This window comes from Bombina bombina, chromosome 7, assembly GCF_027579735.1.
Source record: "Bombina bombina isolate aBomBom1 chromosome 7, aBomBom1.pri, whole genome shotgun sequence".
In the NCBI taxonomy this organism is placed as follows: domain Eukaryota; kingdom Metazoa; phylum Chordata; class Amphibia; order Anura; family Bombinatoridae; genus Bombina; species Bombina bombina.
Genome location: NC_069505.1, coordinates 557,137,487 through 557,151,739, shown reverse-complemented (window position 1 = coordinate 557,151,739; position 14,253 = coordinate 557,137,487). Strand labels below are relative to the sequence as shown.

At 43.6% G+C, this 14,253-nt stretch overlaps 1 protein-coding gene across 1 annotated transcript in view; it reads left to right on the top strand.

Annotated features, from left to right (window-relative positions):
- The window catches only part of LOC128667036 (H-2 class I histocompatibility antigen, Q9 alpha chain), a 215,021-nt gene that overhangs the window by 23,059 nt on the left and 177,709 nt on the right, over positions 1–14,253 (top strand). The window lies entirely within an intron of this gene.

The following is a 14,253-nucleotide window of genomic DNA, read 5'->3' as shown; positions in this document are numbered from 1 at the left end:
TTGATTGTGATTGTGTACCCTTTGGTTCGCATAATTGTTATGTGATTGGTGGCTCGGTGTAAAAGTTTTATGATGTGACATATTGGAATTATATGTGTTAGGGGTGGAATTGGTGTTGGTCCACGGGGAATTAGTGTCCCTGTAGGGGGGACCAGGGGGTCTCTTGACTCCAGTCTGTGTTTCACTCCTATTGTTGTTATCTGCATTATAATTCTCTTGGTTGTGCATGTATCTATTATGGCCATTATGTCTTGAAATCCTATTGACACGATTGTAGGTGTAGACTAAGCCCTTAGAATAATCATCATCATCTCTCTCCATTTTCTTGTTTTTATTGCTGATGATTTGCTGTTGATATTCATCAGCTTTATCATATGTGTTCTTCATAAGATTTTCAAATTGGGGTGATGATTTGTGTGTGTTTATTTCTTTTTGGAGGTTGTCAATTTCAAGGCCTACTTCATCTACCAACACCTGTCTGTGTTTGATCAAAATCTCCATAAGGGTCATAGAACAGGTGTTTAGAGCACTCTCCCATTCTTTGAGCACCCCTTCATTATTTTTGAAGGAGCAGTTTTTAAACATCCTAATATATATATGGCCTAGTATTGTTTGGCTTGGGTTATAACACACCAATAAGATAAGAAGTTTAGACTCACATTTGGTGGAGCATCTCCAGTGATGCTACAAAGGCAAGCTGGGATCAATTCAGTCACCCAACAGACTTAATACCAAGGCATACAGGATACAGCAGTCCTCTTTGCTTTTCTATAGGCCAGTAAGGTCCTCAAAAATAACCAAAACTCAGGCAGCAAGTGTTTTGCTAAAAGTTAAAATCACTTTAATAAAAAGTAAAATAATTGCGACGCGTTTCTCAGTCTGTTTCCTCAGGCATAATAAAATAGTTTACAAACACTTGCTATATATACATAACCAAACCAATTACCATAATTGATAACACTTGTTGTGGGAGTGATCTATGACATCATTGGTATCATAGCAACAGGTAGATTTTGACAACAAAAATAGAAACAATAAACCGTCCGGTTGTGGTGGGAGCGGGTGATGGGGGTTAAATTTTTATTTATAAAAGGGATCTGGGACAGGGGGAGGGGGGTATTGAGGGGGGGCCAGCTACACTACAGAAAAATAAAAAAATATATATAAAAAATGCACAAAAGTTTGAAAAGTGGGTACTGGCAGACAGCTGCCAGTACCCAAAATGGCACCAAATAGTGAGAGGGGGAAGATTAGAGAGCTGGGGGGGGGGGGCTCAGGGAGGTTGGGTGGTATGGGGGGATCCTACACAGCAGCATATTTAAATATGCTATAAAAAAATTAAAAGATAGCTTTTATTTTAGTACTGGCAGACTTCTGCCAGTACTTAAGATGGCGGGGACAATTGTGGGGTGGGATGTGTCAGGTGGGAGGCTGATCTCTACACTAAAGCTAAAATTAACCCTGCAAGCTCCCTACAAGCTGCCTAATTAACCCCTTCACTGCTAGCCATAATACACGTATGATATGCAGCAGCATTAAGCGGCCTTGTAATTACCAAAAAGCAATGCCAAAGCCATATATGTCTGCTATTTCTGAACAAAGGTTATCCCAGAGAAGCATTTACAACCATCTGTGCCATAATTAAACAAGCTGTTTGTAAATAATTTCAGTGAGAAACCTAAAATTGTGAAAAATGTTACGATTTGTTTTATTTGATCGCATTTGGTGGTGAAATGGTGGCATGAAATATACCAAGATGGGCCTAGATCAATACTTGGGGTTGTCTACTACACTAAAGCTAAAATTAACCCTAGAAGCTCCCTACATGCTCCCTAATTAACCCCTTCACTGCTGGGCATAATACACGTGTGGTGCGCAGTGGTATTTAGCGGCCTTCTAATTACCAAAAAGCAACGCCAAAGCCATATATGTCTGCTATTTCTGAACAAAGGGGATCCCAGAGAAGCATTTACAACCATATATGCCATAATTGCACAAGTTGTTTGTAAATAATTTTAGTGACAAACCTAAAGTTTGTGAAAAAATTTGTGAAAAAGTGAACAATTTTTTTTTATTTGATCGCATTTGGCGGTGAAATGGTGGCATGAAATATACCAAAATGGGTCTAGATCAATACTTAGGGATGTCTTCTAAAAAAATATATACATGTCAAGGGATATTCAGGTATTCCTGACAGATATCAGTGTTCCAATGTAACTAGCGCTAATTTTGAAAAAAAGTGGTTTGGAAATAGCTAAGTGCTACTTGTATTTATGGCCCTATAACTTGCAGAAAAAGTAAAGAACATGTAAACATTGGGTATTTCTAAACTCAGGACAAAATTTAGAAACTATTTAGCATGGGTGTTTTTTGGCGTTTGTAGATGTGTAACAGATTTTGGGGGTCAAAGTTAGAAAAAGTGTGTTTTTTTTTCCATTTTTTCTACATATTTTATATTTTTTTTATAGTAAATTATAAGATATGATGAAAATAATGGTATCTTTAGAAAGTCCATTTAGTGGCGAGAAAAACTGTATATAATATGTGTGGGTACAGTAAATGAGTCAGAGGAAAATTACAGCTAAACACAAACACCGCAAAAATGTAAAAATAGCCTTGGTCCTTAAGGGAAAGAAATTGAAAAATGGCCTTGTCCTTAAGGGGTTAACAGAAATGTCAGTAAATATCAGCTTCAGTAAATAATAAATAGACATTAGTAAAACAGCACAAAAGCTGTATCTATCACAGCAATACAAGTCTGCCCTCTAGTGGCCATCCTGATGTACTGACATTATGTATAAAACCCACAGGCATCATGTAAATAAGCTTTAGATAAAGATACAGAACATATAATAATGGTGGTTACAGAAATAAATGTACAAGTAAATGACAGACAGAGCTCTTGTCTTATACTAAGTACTATAGCTGATCACACTGATGATATGAGCAGCAATCTGTCACTGCTTGATTCTACTGTATATAACATACAGACTAGATACAGACACCATGTTACCTTATTGTGTAACTAATCTGATTGGCTGGGGGAACTTAAGGAGAGAATTTCAGAAGTGCTGATTGGCTGGGGTGAGCTTATGAAGAGAATTTTAGTAGTGTCGATTGGCTGGGGGGGCTTATGGAGAGATTTTCAGTAGTGCTGATTGGCTGGGGTCTTATGGAGAGAATTTCATTAGTACTGATTGGCTTGGGGTGTTATGGAGGGAAATTGAGCAGTGCTGATTGGCTTGGAGCTTATGGAGGGAAATTGAGCAGTGCTGATTGGCTTGGAGCTTATGGAGGGAAATTGAGCAGTGCTGATTGGCTGGGAGTCTGGGGGAGGAGCTGACAGGTATTGTAGGACTGCACCAGACTGTCCTGAGGTAAATCTGTGAGCAGAAGTGATGTAGCATTTATATAATGCAGTAATGTAGCAGCCTGGTGATAACATTATATTTATATGGTGCAGGGGACTTATTCATTAATGTTACAGCATCATTTCTATACAAACACCAAGCAAACAAATCAGCATAAATAAAACACATGAAATACAGAATAAGCTAAGTCACAGGTTACAGCAATATGTAACTGTCTCTCTCTGTGTCTCTCAGGCAGTCACAGGTTACAGTAATGTGTAACTGTCTCTCTGTGTCTCTCAGGCAGTCACAGGTTACAGTAATGTGTAACTGTCTCTCTCTGTGTCTCTCAGGCAGTCACATGTTACAGTAATGTGTAACTGTCTCTCTGTGTCTCTCAGGCAGTCACAGGGTACAGTAATGTGTAACTGTCTCTCTCTGTGTCTCTCAGGCAGTCACAGGTTACAGTAATGTGTAACTGTCTCTCTGTGTCTCTCAGGCAGTCACAGGTTACAGTAATGTGTAACTGTCTCTCTCTGTGTCTCTCAGGCAGTCACATGTTACAGTAATGTGTAACTGTCTCTCTCTGTGTCTCTCAGACAGTCACATGTTACAGTAATGTGTAACTGTCTCTCTCTGTGTCTCTCAGGCAGTCACATGTTACAGTAATGTGTAACTGTCTCTCTCTGTGTCTCTCAGGCAGTCACAGGTTACAGTAATGTGTAACTGTCTCTCTGTGTGTCTCTCAGGCAGTCACAGGTTACAGTAATGTGTAACTGTCTCTGTGTCTCTCAGGCAGTCACAGGTTACAGTAATGTGTAACTGTCTCTCTCTGTGTCTCTCAGGCAGTCACAGGTTACAGTAATGTGTAACTGTCTCTCTCTGTGTCTCTCAGGCAGTCACAGGTTACAGTAATGTGTAACTGTCTCTCTCTGTCTCAGGCAGTCACAGGTTACAGTAATGTGTAACTGTCTCTCTCTGTCTCAGGCAGTCACAGGTTACAGTAATGTGTAACTGTCTCTCTCTGTGTCTCTCAGGCAGTCACAGGTTACAGTAATGTGTAACTGTCTCTCTCTGTGTCTCTCAGGCAGTCACAGGTTACAGTAATGTGTAACTGTCTCTCTGTGTCTCTCAGGCAGTCACAGGTTACAGTAATGTGTAACTGTCTCTCTGTGTCTCTCAGGCAGTCACAGGTTACAGTAATGTGTAACTGTCTCTCTCTGTGTCTCTCAGGTAGTCACAGGTTACAGTAATGTGTAACTGTCTCTCTGTGTCTCTCAGGCAGTCACAGGTTACAGTAATGTGTAACTGTCTCTCTCTGTGTCTCTCAGGCAGTCACAGGTTACAGTAATGTGTAACTGTCTCTCTCTGTGTCTCTCAGGCAGTCACATGTTACAGTAATGTGTAACTGTCTCTCTCTGTGTCTCTCAGGCAGTCACAGGTTACAGTAATGTGTAACTGTCTCTCTCTGTGTCTCTCAGGCAGTCACAGGTTATAGTAATGTGTAACTGGCTCTCTCTGTGTCTCAGGCAGTCACAGGTTACAGTAATGTGTAACTGTCTCTCTCTCAGTGTCTCTCAGGCAGTCACAGGTTATAGTAATGTGTAACTGTCTCTCTCTGTGTCTCAGGCAGTCACAGGTTACAGTAATGTGTAACTGTCTCTCTCTGTGTCTCTCAGGCAGTCACAGATTACAGTAATGTGTAACTGTCTCTGTGTCTCTCAGGCAGTCACAGGTTACAGTAATGTGTAACTGTCTCTCTCTCTGTCTCTCAGGCAGTCACAGGTTACAGTAATGTGTAACTGTCTCTCTCTGTGTCTCTCAGGCAGTCACAGGTTACAGTAATGTGTAACTGTCTCTCTGTGTATCTCAGGCAGTCACAGGTTACAGTAATGTGTAACTGTCTCTCTCTGTGTCTCTCATGCAGTTACAGGTTACAGTAATGTGTAACTGTCTCTCTGTGTCTCACAGGTAGTCACAGGTTACAGTAATGTGTAACTGTCTCTCTCTGTGTCTCTCAGGCAGTCACAGGTTACAGTAATGTGTAACTGTCTCTCTCTGTGTCTCTCAGGCAGTCACATGTTACAGTAATGTGTAACTGTCTCTCTCTGTGTCTCTCAGGCAGTCACAGGTTACAGTAATGTGTAACTGTCTCTCTCTGTGTCTCAGGCAGTCACAGGTTACAGTAATGTGTAACTGTCTCTCTCTGTGTCTCTCAGTCACAGGTTACAGTAATGTGTAACTGTCTCTCTCTGTGTCTCTCAGTCACAGGTTACAGTAATGTGTAACTGTCTCTCTCTGTGTCTCTCAGGCAGTCACAGATTACAGTAATGTGTAACTGTCTCTGTGTCTCTCAGGCAGTCACAGGTTACAGTAATGTGTAACTGTCTCTCTGTCTCTCAGGCAGTCACAGGTTACAGTAATGTGTAACTGTCTCTCTCTGTGTCTCTCAGGCAGTCACAGGTTACAGTAATGTGTAACTGTCTCTCTCTGTGTCTCTCAGGCAGTCACAGGTTACAATAATGTGTAACTGTCTCTCTCTGTGTCTCTCAGGCAGTCACAGGTTACAGTAATGTGTAACTGTCTCTCTCTGTGTCTTTCAGGCAGTCACAGGTTACAGTAATGTGTAACTGTCTCTCTCTGTGTCTCTCAGGCAGTCACAGGTTACAGTAATGTGTAACTGTCTCTCTCTGTGTCTCTCAGGCAGTCACAGGTTACAGTAATGTGTAACTGTCTCTCTCTGTGTCTCTCAGGCAGTCACAGGTTACAGTAATGTGTAACTGTCTCTCTCTGTGTCTCTCAGGCAGTCACAGGTTACAGTAATGTGTAACTGTCTCTCTCTGTGTCTTTCAGGCAGTCACAGGTTACAGTAATGTGTAACTGTCTCTCTCTGTGTCTCTCAGGCAGTCACAGGTTACAGTAATGTGTAACTGTCTCTCTCTGTGTCTCTCAGGCAGTCACAGGTTACAGTAATGTGTAACTGTCTCTGTGTCTCTCAGGCTGTCACAGGTTACAGTAATGTGTAACTGTCTCTCTGTGTCTCTCAGGCAGTCACAGGTTACAGTAATGTGTAACTGTCTCTCTCTGTGTCTCTCAGGCAGTCACAGGTTACAGTAATGTGTAACTATCTCTCTGTGTCTCTCAGGCAGTCACATGTTACAGTAATGTATAGCTGTCTCTCTCTAGGTCTCTCAGGCAGTCACATGTTGCAGTAATGTGTAACTGTCTGTCTCTGTCAGGCAGTCACAGGTTACAGTAATGTGTAACTGTCTCTCTCTCTGTGTCTCAGGCAGTCACAGGTTACAGTAATGTGTAACTGTCTCTCTCTCTGTGTCTCTCAGGCAGTCACAGGTTACAGTAATGTGTAACTGTCTCTCTCTGTGTCTCTCAGGCAGTCACAGGTTACAGTAATGTGTAATTGTCTCTCTCTCTGTGTCTCTCAGGCAGTCACAGGTTACAATAATGTGTAACTGTCTCTGTGTCTCTCAGGCAGTCACAGGTTACAGTAATGTGTAACTGTCTCTCTCTGTGTCTCTCAGGCAGTCACAGGTTACAGTAATGTGTAACTGTCTCTCTCTGTATCTCTCAGGCAGTCACAGGTTACAGTAATGTGTAACTGTCTCTCTGTGTCTCTCAGGCAGTCACAGGTTACAGTAATGTGTAACTGTCTCTCTCTAGGTCTCTGAGGCAGTCACAGGTAACAGTAATGTGTAACTGTCTCTCTCTGTGTCTCTCAGGCAGTCACAGGTTACAGTAATGTGTAACTGTCTGTCTCTCTCTGTATCTCTCAGGCAGTCACAGGTTACAGTAATGTGTAACTGTCTCTCTGTGTCTCTCAGGCAGTCACAGGTTACAGTAATGTGTAACTGTCTCTCTCTGTGTCTCTCAGGTAGTTACAGGTTACAGTAATGTATAGCTGTCTCTCTCTGTGTCTCTCAGACAGTCACAGGTTACAGTAATGTGTAACTATCTCTCTGTGTCTCTCAGGCAGTCACAGGTTACAGTAATGTGTAACTATCTCTCTGTGTCTCTCAGGCAGTCACAGGTTACAGTAATGTATAGCTGTCTCTCTCTAGGTCTCTCAGGCAGTCACATGTTGCAGTAATGTGTAACTGTATCTCTCTGTGTCTCTCAGGCAGTCACAGGTTACAGTAATGTGTAACTGTCTCTCTCTGTCTCTCAGGCAGTCACATGTTACAGTAATGTGTAACTGTCTCTCTGTGTCTCTCAGGCAGTCACATGTTACAGTAATGTGTAACTGTCTCTCTCTGTGTCTCTCAGGCAGTCACAGGTTACAGTAATGTGTAACTGTCTCTCTCAGGCAGTCACAGGTTACAGTAATGTGTAACTCTCTCTCTCTGTGTCTCTCAGGCAGTCACAGGTTACAGTAATGTGTAACTGTCTCTCTCTGTGTCTCTCAGGCAGTCACAGGTTACAGTAATGTGTAACTCTCTCTCTCTGTGTCTCTCAGGCAGTCACAGGTTACAGTAATGTGTAACTGTCTCTGTGTCTCTCAGGCAGTCACAGGTTACAGTAATGTGTAACTGTCTCTCTCTGTGTCTCTCAGGCAGTCACAGGTTACAGTAATGTGTAATGGTCTCTCTCTGTGTCTCTCAGGCAGTCACATGTTACAGTAATGTGTAACTGTCTCTCTCTGTGTCTCTCAGGCAGTCACAGGTTACAGTAATGTGTAACTGTCTCTCTATGTCTCTCAGGCAGTCACAGGTTACAGTAATGTGTAACTGTCTCTCTCTGTGTCTCTCAGGCAGTCACAGGTTACAGTAATGTGTAACTGTCTCTCTCTGTGTCTCTCAGGCAGTCACAGGTTACAGTAATGTGTAACTGTCTCTCTCTATGTCTCTCAGGCAGTCACAGGTTACAGTAATGTGTAACTGTCTCTCTCTGTGTCTCTCAGGCAGTCACAGGTTACAGTAATGTGTAACTGTCTCTGTGTCTCTCAGGCAGTCACAGGTTACAGTAATGTGTAACTGTCTCTCTCTGTGTCTCTCAGGCAGTCACAGGTTACAGTAATGTGTAACTGTCTCTCTCTGTGTCTCTCAGGCAGTCACAGGTTACAGTAATGTGTAACTGTCTCTCTCTGTGTCTCTCAGGCAGTCACAGGTTACAGTAATGTGTAACTGTCTCTCTCTGTGTCTTTCAGGCAGTCACAGGTTACAGTAATGTGTAACTGTCTCTCTCTGTGTCTCTCAGGTAGTCACAGGTTACAGTAATGTGTAACGGTCTCTCTGTGTGTCTCTCAGGCAGTCACAGGTTACAGTAATGTGTAACGGTCTCTCTGTGTGTCTCTCAGGCAGTCACAGGTTACAGTAATGTGTAACTGTCTCTCTCTAGGTCTCTCAGGCAGTCACATGTTGCAGTAATGTGTAACTGTCTCTCTCTGTGTCTCTCAGGCAGTCACAGGTTACAGTAATGTGTAACTGTCTCTCTCTGTGTCTCTCAGGCAGTCACAGGTTACAGTAATGTGTAACTGTCTCTCTCTGTGTCTCTCAGGCAGTCACATGTTACAGTAATGTGTAACTGTCTCTCTGTGTCTCTCAGGCAGTCACAGGTTACAGTAATGTGTAACTGTCTCTCTGTGTCTCTCAGGCAGTCACAGGTTACAGTAATGTGTAACTGTCTCTCTGTGTCTCTCAGGCAGTCACAGGTTACAGTAATGTGTAACTGTCTCTCTGTGTGTCTCTCAGGCAGTCACAGGTTACAGTAATGTGTAACTGTCCCTCTCTGTGTCTCTCAGGCAGTCACAGGTTACAGTAATGTGTAACTATCTCTCTGTGTGTCTCTCAGGCAGTCACAGGTTACAGTAATGTGTAAGCTGTCTCTCTCTAGGTCTCTCAGGCAGTCACATGTTGCAGTAATGTGTAATTGTCTCTCTCTGTGTCTCTCAGGCAGTCACAGGTTACAGTAATGTGTAATGGTCTCTCTCTGTGTCTCTCAGGCAGTCACAGGTTACAGTAATGTGTAACTGTCTCTCTCTGTGTCTCTCAGGCAGTCACAGGTTACAGTAATGTGTAACTATCTCTCTGTGTCTCTCAGGCAGTCACAGGTTACAGTAATGTGTAACTGTCTCTCTCTGTCTCTCAGGCAGTCACATGTTACAGTAATGTGTAACTGTCTCTCAGTGTCTCTCAGGCAGTCACATGTTACAGTAATGTGTAACTGTCTCTCTCAGGCAGTCACAGGTTACAGTAATGTGTAACTGTCTCTCTCAGGCAGTCACAGGTTACAGTAATGTGTAACTCTCTCTCTCTGTGTCTCTCAGGCAGTCACAGGTTACAGTAATGTGTAACTGTGTCTCTCAGGCAGTCACAGGTTACAGTAATGTGTAACTGTCTCTCTGTGTCTCTCAGGCAGTCACAGGTTACAGTAATGTGTAACTGTCTCTCTATGTGTCTCTCAGGCAGTCACAGGTTACAGTAATGTGTAACTGTCTCTCTCTCTGTGTCTCTCAGGCAGTCACAGGTTACAGTAATGTGTAACTGTCTCTCTCTGTGTCTCTCAGGCAGTCACAGGTTACAGTAATGTGTAACTGTCTCTGTGTCTCTCAGGCAGTCACAGGTTACAGTAATGTGTAACTGTCTCTCTCTGTGTCTCTCAGGCAGTCACAGGTTACAGTAATGTGTAACGGTCTCTCTCTGTGTCTCTCAGGCAGTCACATGTTACAGTAATGTGTAACTGTCTCTCTCTATGTCTCTCAGGCAGTCACAGGTTACAGTAATGTGTAACTGTCTCTCTATGTCTCTCAGGCAGTCACAGGTTACAGTAATAAGTAACTGTCTCTCTCTGTGTCTCTCAGGCAGTCACAGGTTACAGTAATGTGTAACTGTCTCTGTGTCTCTCAGGCAGTCACAGGTTACAGTAATGTGTAACTGTCTCTCTCTGTGTCTCTCAGGCAGTCACAGGTTACAGTAATGTGTAACTGTCTCTCTCTGTGTCTCTCAGGCAGTCACAGGTTACAGTAATGTGTAACTGTCTCTCTCTGTGTCTTTCAGGCAGTCACAGGTTACAGTAATGTGTAACTGTCTCTCTGTGTGTCTCTCAGGTAGTCACAGGTTACAGTAATGTGTAACGGTCTCTCTGTGTGTCTCTCAGGCAGTCACAGGTTACAGTAATGTGTAACGGTCTCTCTGTGTGTCTCTCAGGCAGTCACAGGTTACAGTAATGTGTAACTGTCTCTCTCTAGGTCTCTCAGGCAGTCACAGGTTACAGTAATGTATAGCTGTCTCTCTCTAGGTCTCTCAGGCAGTCACATGTTGCAGTAATGTGTAATTGTCTCTCTCTGTGTCTCTCAGGCAGTCACAGGTTACAGTAATGTGTAACTGTCTCTCTGTGTCTCTCAGGCAGTCACAGGTTACAGTAATGTATAGCTGTCTCTCTCTAGGTCTCTCAGGCAGTCACATGTTGCAGTAATGTGTAACTGTCTCTCTCTGTGTCTCTCAGGCAGTCACAGGTTACAGTAATGTGCAACTGTCTCTCTGTGTCTCTCAGGCAGTCACAGGTTACAGTAATGTGTAACTGTCTCTCTGTGTCTCTCAGGCAGTCACAGGTTACAGTAATGTGTAACTGTCTCTCTGTGTCTCTCAGGCAGTCATAGGTTACAGTAATGTATAACTGTCTCTCTGTGTGTCTCTCAGGCAGTCACAGGTTACAGTAATGTGTAACTGTCCCTCTCTGTGTCTCTCAGGCAGTCACAGTAATGTGTAACTGTCTCTCTGTGTCTCTCAGGCAGTCACAGGTTACAGTAATGTGTAACTGTCTCTCTGTGTCTCTCAGGCAGTCACAGGTTACAGTAATGTGTAACTGTCCCTCTCTGTGTCTCTCAGGCAGTCACAGTAATGTGTAACTGTCTCTCTGTGTCTCTCAGGCAGTCACAGGTTACAGTAATGTGTAACTGTCTCTCTGTGTCTCTCAGGCAGTCACAGGTTACAGTAATGTGTAACTGTCTCTCTCTGTGTCTCCCAGGCAGTCACAGGTTACAGTAATGTGTAACTGTCTCTCTCTGTGTCTCTCAGGCAGTCACAGGTTACAGTAATGTGTAACTGTCTCTCTCTGTGTCTCTCAGTCAGTCACAGGTTACAGTAATGTGTAACTGTCTCTGTGTCTCTCAAGCAGTCACAGGTTACAGTAATGTGTAACTGTCTCTCTCTCTGTGTCTCTCAGGCAGTCACAGGTTACAGTAATGTGTAACTGTCTCTCTCTGTGTCTCTCAGGCAGTCACAGGTTACAGTAATGTGTAACTGTCCCTGTGTCTCTCAGGCAGTTACAGGTTACAGTAATGTGTAACTGTCTCTGTGTCTCTCAGGCAGTCACAGGTTACAGTAATGTGTAACTGTCTCTCTCTCTGTGTCTCTCAGGCAGTCACAGGTTGCAGTAATGTGTAACTGTCTCTCTCTCTGTGTCTCTCAGGCAGTCACAGGTTAAAGTAATGTGTAACTGTCTCTCTCTGTGTCTCTCAGGCAGTCATAGGTTACAGTAATGTGTAACTGTCTCTCTCTGTATCTCTCAGGCAGTCACAGGTTACAGTAATGTGTAACTGTCTCTCTCTGTGTCTCTCAGGCAGTCACAGGTTACAGTAATGTGTAACTGTCTCTCTCTGTGTCTCTCAGGCAGTCACAGGTTACAGTAATGTGTAACTGTCTCTCTCTGTGTCTCTCAGGCAGTCACAGGTTACAGCAATGTGTAACTGTCTCACTCTGTCTCTCAGGCAGTCACAGGTTACAGTAATGTGTAACTGTCTCACTCTGTCTCTCAGGCAGTCACAGGTTACAGTAATGTGTAACTGTCTCACTCTGTCTCTCAGGCAGTCACAGGTTACAGTAATGTGTAACTGTCTCTCTCTGTATCTCTCAGGCAGTCACAGGTTACAGTAATGTGTAACTGTCCCTCTCTGTGTCTCTGGCAGTCACAGGTTACAGTAATGTGTAACTGTCTCTCTTTGTGTCTCAGGCAGTCACAGGTTACAGTAATGTGTAACTGTCCCTCTCTGTGTCTCAGGCAGTCACAGGTTACAGTAATGTGTAACTGTCTCTCTGTGTGTCTCTCAGGCAGTCACAGGTTACAGTAATGTGTAACTGTCTCTCTCTGTGTGTCTCTCAGGCAGTCACGGGTTACAGTAATGTGTAACTGTCTCTCTCTGTGTCTCTCAGGCAGTCACAGGTTACAGTAATGTGTAACTGTCCCTGTGTCTCTCAGGCAGTTACAGGTTACAGTAATGTGTAACTGTCTCTGTGTCTCTCAGGCAGTCACAGGTTACAGTAATGTGTAACTGTCTCTCTCTCTGTGTCTCTCAGGCAGTCACAGGTTACAGTAATGTGTAACTGTCTCTCTCTCTGTGTCTCTCAGGCAGTCACAGGTTACAGTAATGTGTAACTGTCTCTCTGTGTCTCTCAGGCAGTCACAGGTTACAGTAATGTGTAACTGTCTCTTTGTGTCTCTCAGGCAGTCACAGGTTACAGTAATGTGTAACTGTCTCTGTGTCTCTCAGGCAGTCACAGGTTACAGTAATGTGTAACTGTCTCTCGCTGTGTCTCTCAGGCAGTCACAGGTTACAGTAATGTGTAACTGTCTCTCCCTGTGTCTCTCAGGCAGTCACAGGTTACAGTAATGTGTAACTGTCTCTCCCTGTGTCTCTCAGGCAGTCACAGGTTACAGTAATGTGTAACTGTCTCTCTCTGTGTCTCTCAGGCAGTCACAGGTTACAGTAATGTGTAACTGTCTCTCTGTGTGTCTCTCAGGCAGTCACAGGTTATAATAATGTGTAACTGTCTCTCTGTGTGTCTCTCAGGCAGTCACAGGTTACAGTAATGTGTAACTGTCTCTCTCTGTGTCTCTCAGGCAGTCACAGGTTACAGTAATGTGTAACTGTCTCTCTCTGTGTCTCTCAGGCAGTCACAGTAATGTGTAACTGTCTCTCTCTGTGTCTCTCAGGCAGTCACAGGTTACAGTAATGTGTAACTGTCTCTGTGTCTCTCAGGCAGTCACAGGTTACAGCAATGTGTAACTGTCTCTCTGTGTCTCTCAGGCAGTCACAGGTTACAGTAATGTATAACTGTCTCTGTGTCTCTCAGGCAGTCACAGGTTACAGTAATGTGTAACTGTCTCTGTGTCTCTCAGGCAGTCACACAGGTTACAGTAATGTGTAACTGTCTCTCTCTGTGTCTCTCAGGCAGTCACAGGTTACAGTAATGTGTAACTGTCTCTGTCTCTCAGGCAGTCACACAGGTTACAGTAATGTGTAACTGTCTCTGTGTCTCTCAGGCAGTCACACAGGTTACAGTAATGTGTAACTGTCTCTGTGTCTCTCAGGCAGTCACAGGTTACAGTAATGTGTAACTGTCTCTCTCTCTCTGTGTCTCTCAGGCAGTCACAGGTTACAGTAATGTGTAACTGTCTCTCTCTCTGTGTCTCTCAGGCAGTCACAGGTTACAGTAATGTGTAACTGTCTCTCTCTGTGTCTCTCAGGCAGTCACAGGTTATAATAATGTGTAACTGTCTCTCTGTGTGTCTCTCAGGCAGTCACAGGTTACAGTAATGTGTAACTGTCTCTCTCTGTGTCTCTCAGGCAGTCACAGGTTACAGTAATGTGTAACTGTCTCTCTCTGTGTCTCTCAGGCAGTCACAGTAATGTGTAACTGTCTCTCTCTGTGTCTCTCAGGCAGTCACAGGTTACAGTAATGTGTAACTGTCTCTGTGTCTCTCAGGCAGTCACAGGTTACAGCAATGTGTAACTGTCTCTCTGTGTCTCTCAGGCAGTCACAGGTTACAGCAATGTGTAACTGTCTCTCTGTGTCTCTCAGGCAGTCACAGGTTACAGTAATGTGTAACTGTCTCTGTGTCTCTCAGGCAGTCACACAGGTTACAGTAATGTGTAACTGTCTCTCTCTGT